This window comes from Anas acuta, chromosome 26 (assembly GCF_963932015.1).
Source record: "Anas acuta chromosome 26, bAnaAcu1.1, whole genome shotgun sequence".
Taxonomy (NCBI): domain Eukaryota; kingdom Metazoa; phylum Chordata; class Aves; order Anseriformes; family Anatidae; genus Anas; species Anas acuta.
Genome location: NC_089004.1, coordinates 3,686,044 through 3,694,212, shown reverse-complemented (window position 1 = coordinate 3,694,212; position 8,169 = coordinate 3,686,044). Strand labels below are relative to the sequence as shown.

The 8,169-nt window shown below is 49.7% G+C and overlaps 1 long non-coding RNA gene across 2 annotated transcripts; it reads right to left on the bottom strand.

Moving 5' to 3' along the window:
* Positions 1 to 3,138: 3,138 nt before the first annotated feature.
* On the bottom strand, positions 3,139 to 5,760 carry LOC137845042 (uncharacterized). Of its 2 annotated transcripts, XR_011090080.1 has the most exons (3): positions 5,653 to 5,760; positions 5,286 to 5,390; positions 3,139 to 4,894 (listed from the first exon to the last, which is right to left on the bottom strand). It is a non-coding gene; the product is annotated as an uncharacterized lncRNA (long non-coding RNA). The 2 variants fall into 2 exon arrangements; XR_011090079.1 differs by having other exon boundaries at positions 5,286 to 5,689.
* Between the last annotated feature and the right edge of the window lie 2,409 nt (positions 5,761 to 8,169).

Below are 8,169 nucleotides of genomic sequence, written 5' to 3'. Positions count from 1 at the left end.
GAAGAGGGGGACAAAATGAATAATTCAAATGATAATTAGCAGTGTAATTATTCCTGTTTTTAAAGTAACCTACAGGACAGAATATCAACGTATGAGTCACTGGCGAAGTATAAACAGAAACAATTTGGGAGATGCTGTCCTGATGCTTTAGGAAAGGACTTGTCAGAGACTTTCTCTTCTAATCTCACAGTGGCACCAGGAGCCCCTCCACCCTGCAGGGTCAAAACAGCATCAGACAGCTTGAGCTCAGCTCAGGGAGCAGGAGAGCTTCAACAGCAGTGACAGGAGGTGAGGGCGTGCAGCGAGGCCAGGCTGGTAGAGCTGCAGAGCTGAGGCTCTTCAAGGCTTAAGTCAGGCCAGGAAACAATTTCTTGCTCCATGTCTCCACAACCTGGTGTAGCAGACCCCAGCTGCAAGCTTGGCTTTGGTGCGCCCCAGTCCTGCAAATAACGATGCTCGGAGCTGAGATCTGCGTGCACCAGGAGGTGAGAAATGCAGGTGCTGAGCCATGGGGAAGAAAAAAGGGGGTTATCCCTGTGTTTTAGGCCGAGTTGGTAGAAAACAAAGTAAAAACTCAATCTCAAGATTTCTGCACTGTGCTTTGGAAGAGCCAAACACTTACAGGACAGAGTTGCAATGGTCTGGACCATGCCCTGATCCTTTCTGATAGGGATGCATGCAGTAAGTCTGAACTTCAGCTGAGCCTCATTTCTTCTCTTAACCAACAGCCTTCCAGCCTTCCAAGCTACAATTACCTTTTTTTTTTTTTTTCTTTTTAAACCTGGAGCATCTTTCTTTAACAGGAAACACGAAACCTCCGTGCTTGGAGCAGCTCCCATCCAAGGAGATGCTGGGGCAGCAGCAGCAGCCTGTAAAAGCAAACAGCGGGATGCCTCTTGGCACTGTAACACGAGAAGAAGAGAAGAAAGATGTCTTTAATTTGCCTGGTAATGATCAATATAGAATCAAATCTGACCTTGAATTTTAATGGCTCAGTACTAATAGAAAGCCACTTGCAGATGGATGGAAGAGGATAAGAATAGCCTAGAGGAGGGAGGGCAGAGAGGGTGGTCCTCAGCACAGCAGGCTCAGCACCCTGTGTGGCCACCCTGTTCCACCACGGATATGTGTTTCTGGGTCTGGCAGAGGAAAAATTGCTCTAGGGTGGCAGTGGCTGGGGACAGGCCATTGTGGATGCAGAAGGCAGCATGACCCAAGGCTCCCTGGGCTCTCCCAGTGCTATTTCAGAACAGCACTGCTTTAGAAGCAAAGAGATTAAAAATAGAAACACTGAGTTGAGGAGCAGGAAAGCCCTTGGACCAAGGTGACGTGGCAGCACCCAGGGCAGGAGCAGGTCCCCCAGCCCCCATGGCATCCTCCTCATGACATTGTGGCCTCCCCACTGCTCTCTTTGGCATGGATCAGATGCTGTAAAACAGACAAGATGACAACTCCTGATCCATGGCACCGACAGCATTTACAATTGGAAGAGGCTTCTTAAAAAGAGAAAAAAAATGCATGTATATATATTTATATATATATATATATAAATTCAGATTAGATTGGCCAGTTGAAATTATATAGCAGCTGTTAACATTGGCATCTTTATTTGCTGCATCAATTGTATTTGGTTTAATCTTGTTCCCACAACGCTGAAAACGTTTGACTCATCTTCTGGTGTGCTTTTTTTTTTTTTTTTTGTTGATATAGAATCATTTTGACAGTTATCCTGTTGGCTGTTAATAAATATCTGCACTTTCTATAATCAATCATAAAACAAATCCAATCGCCTTTTCGCTTTTTATTTGACCTTAATCCTAACAAATCTCCCACTGTTTTATTGAATTTACTCATGAGCCAGCAGAAGAAGAAAGAAAAAGAGAGGGTGTCCATTGCTGCCTGTCCATCTGTCTATGGCAAAGATAGTCTAGAGGAGCTGAGATGGGAACCAGGGAAATATTCATCTATTGTCTGCCAGTATCTGTTGAGTCACCCTGGCCAGATCCCTTTGCTTTTTGTTTCTTGCTTCCCCTCCCATAGGGTAGAGTAAAGCTGCAGGAAGCTGAGCACCACGTTTTTCTCTCCCCTCAGCCAAACATCTACAGGACCAGCTGCCTTCTGTGGACCACACAGGCAAAAGGAGGTATCTTGCATCTCCAGGAGCTATGGGAAGTTCTCCTCATGCTTAGTGGGCTTTTAATGTTCACCAGCCTGCTGGTTTCCCCCATCTTTTGCCCCCTACATCCAAAAGGAGCAGCGTGGTACAGCTGTGGTGTGGGGGATCTGGATCCTGTAGTGCAGCAGAACCGAAGTGGAGGGAGCTGGAGAGCAAACGATGCCCCAGCCTCGTGGTCCCACCACCTGGCTGTTTTCGCTTGTGCTTCCTTCCCTCTCTCCCCTCACAGATTTCTGCCTGAAAAAAAATAATAAAAATCCACCAAGCATTTCAAAACTGAGCGAAATGAGGCTTGCCTCTCACCACGAACCCGTATCACATGGTGGGGAGGAAGGACACAACAGCACTCTGCCAGTCTTAAATCAGCCCTGGGTCTGCCCTTGCTCAGCACTCCCCAGGGGGCACGAGGATGCTTTACGAGCAATTCCAGTACAGCTTCCACTTCGGAAGTGTTTCCCTTCCTCCAGCCCTAGGAGGACAGCCTTCAAAGTTTATACACAAAAAAATAATAAAAATAAAAAGAATCCTGCAGTTAAAGGAGAGAGGAAAAAAAAAAAAAAGGATAAAAGCAGGAGAAGCAACTTTGTCCTTTGGTGCCAGCAGCACCAAGCTCCTGCGGTTGGAACCCCAACGAGAACCAAAGTATCTTCATCATTATCTAGCTGCAAATGGCAGCTGCTTTGCCAGCCGCTGCTCGGGCAGGACGGTCTCTTTTACGAGAGCAGGAAGGGAACAGTGGGGCAGGGAATTAAAATATGGGCTACAAATTGGAAACGGCAGGGGGTGGAGGGGGATTCAGCTTAGCCGGCGGACGCCCAGTGTGCTCCCTATTTATGCTATGCCAATGACTTTGCTCTCGAGCAGCTTGCAGGAGAGAGAGAAAGAGAGAGAGGGAAAAAATAATATATATATATGTGTATCTTGCAGCTTGCTTTAGCCTGGGAAATTCCTGCAGAAGCCAGTGGCAGGAGAGGCTGCAGTGCTGGAGGTCAGTGATGCAGCAGCTTGCTTGGAGCCGTGGATTACCTGCCCTTGCTCAGGTTGCTCTGTCGAGAATAATCTGTTGGGTGGCGAGGTGGCCGGGGAGGAAAGGATGTGGAAAGGGCAATTTTCTCACTGCACTGCAAGCCCTGCGTGAGGTCAAGCCCAGACTGAAGGCAGGATTGGACCTAACCCCAAAGCTCACCCCCAGCCTTATCTCACACTCAGGGGAAACTGAACTTAAAGGTAGGTTCCTGCATGACCTTGACGCCTCTCAGCCTCAGTTTCCCTGCCTTTAAAAATGGAATCAGAGCCCTGCAGTGAGCACCACCAGGATGAACATGCGGAGAGGTGTTCAGAGCTCTGCGGTGGCGGCCAGGCAGCCCTGCCCAGAGCTGCAGCCCCTCTACCTCTGGGTGCCCCCTTCCTGCAGGACCCCTGTGTCTCTTTGGCCCCACATCACCCTGAAGCTGACCAGCACGGCTGGCTTGGCACGCACTGCTGGCAGAGAAGCACGCAAAGGAGAAGGGAAATAGTGCCTGAGAGGTGCCTCCCTGTACCAGGGAGGCCTGAGAGCAACCAGAAATAGAAACGCAGGGCCATGAATTAAACACGCGGCAATCTCTCATCTGTCTCCAGCAGGGAGTTCAGCTCAGGGCAGATCACTGCTCCACTTGCTCGGATGCAGGGGTGCTTCCCTGCGAAGGCAGAGCAAGGATCAGCAAGCACCTACCCCACTGGTTTGAACAGAAGTGGTTCCTAAGGGTGTCCCCTTCCCATGCCACCTTCCTGGCTCTGCTGGGCTCCTCGGGACAGTGCTGATGGCCCTGGGGACTTTCCAGCTCCTGGGTGTCCCACAGCATCCCTTGAAGGGCCAGAGCCACTGGTTTCCTCTGCCTGTCCCAATAAAATGGGAGGCCACTGTGACTGACCATGCAGAAGTGCTCCATGGGGGGACAAGAGGACACGAGGTGCTCATGGCTCAGCTGGGCACAGTCCCCAGGGCTTCAGAAGAGGGAGGATGTCTGGGGGAGCACCCTGCGTGGCCATGCTGACACACAATAATGTGACAAGCAGCTCTTCGCTGAGAATCTCAGAGGTGGAGACAGCTGGGACTTTGATCTACAGGTTTCTCGGATGGCAGGGGACAGCTTTGCCCTCTTATTTATGGTGCTTCCAGCCTCGGGAGGGAGCACAGGGCTACACTTCCCATCTTAAAATGACATCGGTTGCGATTATTGCTCCTGCAGACACAACTTGCAGCATCAAGCCGTGCTCCTGCCAGCTGCTTGGGTGCCCACCCAGCTCCTGTCCTCCCACCGGGCTCCCTCTGCTCTCTGCAATTGTCCCCATCCCCTTTGGTGGCTCCGAGGAAGGACCAAGCCTCTCCCAGAGGCGAGCAGAGGTCTGGGGAACATCGCTCGGGCAGCAGATGATTAGCTTTGCTGACAGCTGTCTCAAGTGGACGTGATGGATGGTGCCTCGCTCTGCCCGAGCACCAGAGCCTATCGCGTGGCCCTGAAGTCCACCAGACAGCAGAGCTCGGGAAGGATTAGCCCTGTGCCTGCCTGCAGCCCCGGGGCTCGAGGCAACTCCAGGAGTGACGGGGAAAATGAAGGAAGTAATTTTGAGCCTAACAAGGAGAAATCCACAAAGCCCTGGCTCAGCCTGAGAGCGGCTTGCTTGAGAAGGGGTTTCATTTTCTTCTGGCTTTGCAGAGGCTCCAAGCAAGTTTTCCTAACTCACAAAAGAAAAAAAAAAAAAAACAGGGATTCAGCAGCGGGCTGACTTCTTCCTCCCGTCTCTAGGATCACTTAATTAGCTGACCTCCCACGAAATGCACAGCATTTGCAGTTCCCAGATAAAAACACATTTGCTGCATGGCTCACACATGCCAGATGGCACTTGGGGACGCAGTCAGTCGTGTAGATGGGGTGCAAACGCAGCTTGCACGCAGACCAGCTGCAAGGAGTGTGTATGTAGCTGCTGGTCTGGTCAGCCCTGTGAACACTAGAGCACTTTCCTTGGTCCCTGCTCCTTTTCTCCCTGCAGACAGCCTGCGTCCCCTCTACATGCACCGAGGCCACCGCTGGTGCAGGCTGCTGCCCCATCCATCACCTGCAAGTACCTTCAATATGGGAGCATGAACACTGATCCCATACACACAGGGATGTTTTCAAGCAGCCACAGGATCACTGGTGTGGAAATTGCAGCTGGGATACATGTGTACATCCTAGGGGGAGAGCACTGCTTGGATACCCAAGAATAGGAACCCCAAGGACATCCCTCCATAGGGATACCTGGGGAAAAGGACCCTACAAACACACCAACCAGACAAAACAGAGCTTTGGGGACCCCAAAAATCTCTCCTTCTCTCTGCCTATTCCTCTCCCTCACTTGAAAGGCCTCACCTGCCCCTGCAGAAGCCCTGTCTGCTCTGTCTCCCTCCTTTTCATCAGGTTAATTGGCCGCTGCCTTACCGGGGGAAAGCTCACCCTGGCTGTCAGCCCTGAGCCTCGCTTAGCAGCCTCCAAAAGCTGCTGGGGATGCCTTGATGCTGGGAAGGGTTTTTAACCTGTCACAGAGGCAGCTGGGGAAAGGAGCAGGGCTTGGCTGCCTCTAATTGCTCTTTGCGCAGAGGTGCCTTGTTTATTCGATTAATTTGGAGCCATCAAATGCCAGAGCTCAACAAGCAGCTGCTGAGTGGGGGGATTTTTCCTCTCCAGCAGGGTGGGGTATGCAGATCCCTGCTTCCCTTCAGACAGCCTCTGTCTCTTGGTCTTTATAAGCATGAATGCTTGTTGTGCCCGCAGTGGGAACTGTAGTGAAATGTCTGTAATGTTTTTTTTTCCCTAAGTCTGAGCAAGGTGGAAAATGCTAGTCCAGACCCAAGAGTTAAATCCTTGAGGCTGTGCTATTTGGCCAAAAAGAAATGCTTATTTCCATTGATAAATGAACAGATATTTAGAAGCTAACAGATATTCCCTCTTCCCCAAAGCTGCAAATCCCAGACCCAAATTGTCCTCCTCGTTAGCGAGCAAAATCCCCCTCCGCTCCCGATCTCTGAATGTCACGCACTGGCCCCAGGAAACATGCAGCAACCAAAACAGCCAGGAAGGGGGAAAAACACTCCTCGCTCCAAGACATAAAACCCTAAATCACAGCAGAATGTATTTGCTCTGCCTCGATTTCACAGCTCTCTGTATGATAATACGGCTGGTCGCACTCCCCGCATGCATCGTGCTGGGAGCCCCTGTCTGCAAGGTGGAGGATTTGGCTTTTTAGAGGGAAATAACATAAAATAATTTTAAAAAGCCTTGTTTCAGCTTGCCTGGTCGCAATCAAATTTTCCCTGCTGCATGGGCAGCAGCCTCGCAAGCCATTTCTGTTTGATAGCTCAGGTTTTATTCACGTAGATAATGAATTTGGCAGGAGGTTAATAAGTGTCAACTGAAAGATAATTTAAGAGTTGTAAAGATAAATTTGTTGTGCGCTCTTCTTCCATGTGTGTGGCTAATATCTCAGTGCCCATACACGTGCACACACACACAGCGTGCACAGGCTGGTTTCTAAGTCCATAATCTAGATGGTTTTGCATTATTCCTTGAGGTATTGTAAATACCTAAAAGTCGCAGTGAAAATCCTGCTGCATGTAAAATCCCATCTGCCCGTTTTTCTCCTTTCCTGGGCAAAGTGATTAGATTAACGCAAGGGGGGGAAAGAGGAGAAAAAGGAAGAGAAAAGCAAGCTTCAGAAATGTATTTTTTTCCCTCCCTAGCACAGTGCTCATGCTGAGAATTTCCTTGCTGGTTAGACAGGGACGTGGCCTTTATGCAGAGTTTTGAGATGGAAAGGGAGTCTTCGGAAAGGTTTGTCTGGCAGCTGCTTTTTCTTCTCATTTTCTTTTCCCCAAACCTTTATTTATTTTTTTCTTTAAATTCACCTGATACCCTGAGCGCTGCCCCACTGAAGCCAAATGACCGCATGCTTCCAGTGCAGATGGTGCTCAGCTGGAGCTTGGTGGAACCAGGACTCGGGGTATTTTTGTCCAGGGACAACCGGAGTCAAACTTCTCCATAGAGACATGGCCCAGGATCCCTCTTACAGGGCAGAACGAAGGTCAGGAAGGTCCCTTCTAACCCACTCAGGCTATTTGGAAGCAATTTTCCCCACTAACAGATGCTTTCCGCTTCTCTGAAAGCTTTGTTAGAGTCCAAGACCCCATGTTTTAAACATCAGGATCGATACAAGACCTGGCAAAAGGCTCCCTGCACCTCAGGCAGACACAAAGCAGCCAGCACAAAACAAAGCCATCGGTGCTCAGGGGAACACCACCTGCCCCAGCCCCTGCCATCCCTGCTGGCATTTTGTCTGCACCCCACGGACGGGCACCAAAACACGACTGGCACCAGGCACTGCTTTCCCCCTCTGCTCCCACCCATCCACCCCCTTCCTAATCCCTTTCAAGCAGAACGGGTTTAGGATTTGGTGGTGGATGCTGTGCAGTGGGGGCGAGAGAGAGGACAGCAGGGCTTTGTAACGAGTGTCAATATGATCCGGTTCCGTAAAATAACCCCCAGTGAAGTTAAAGATTATTTACATTTTAGATACGGGTAACAACCATAATCTATTTGATTAGGCGAGGCTTGAATTAAGTACCAAATTTATCTCTTTACATTGTCAAACTTAATAGTAGTTTAAAGATAAACCTCATTGAAACTCTGCCTTCCCTGCTGGGCTAATTAACACCCATTTAGGCTCTTAAACCTTTGATGGGTGTTTCTGTTCCAGGGCTTTGGTAATAGGGGAAGCTGCTGTAATAAATCAGAGAGAAATCTCGGCCGAAGAGCGCGAACCAAAGGCTCTCTGACCAGGTGTGATGGGTTTCCAATGCGGTAAGGGAGATAAAAGCACATTCTTGATTAAATACTGCCACCAGGTTGAACTCTGAGTTTTCAGGGGCTGGTACTGTTACTGCTGCTAATGTGAGCTGAGTGTTTGAAACGGGCCAG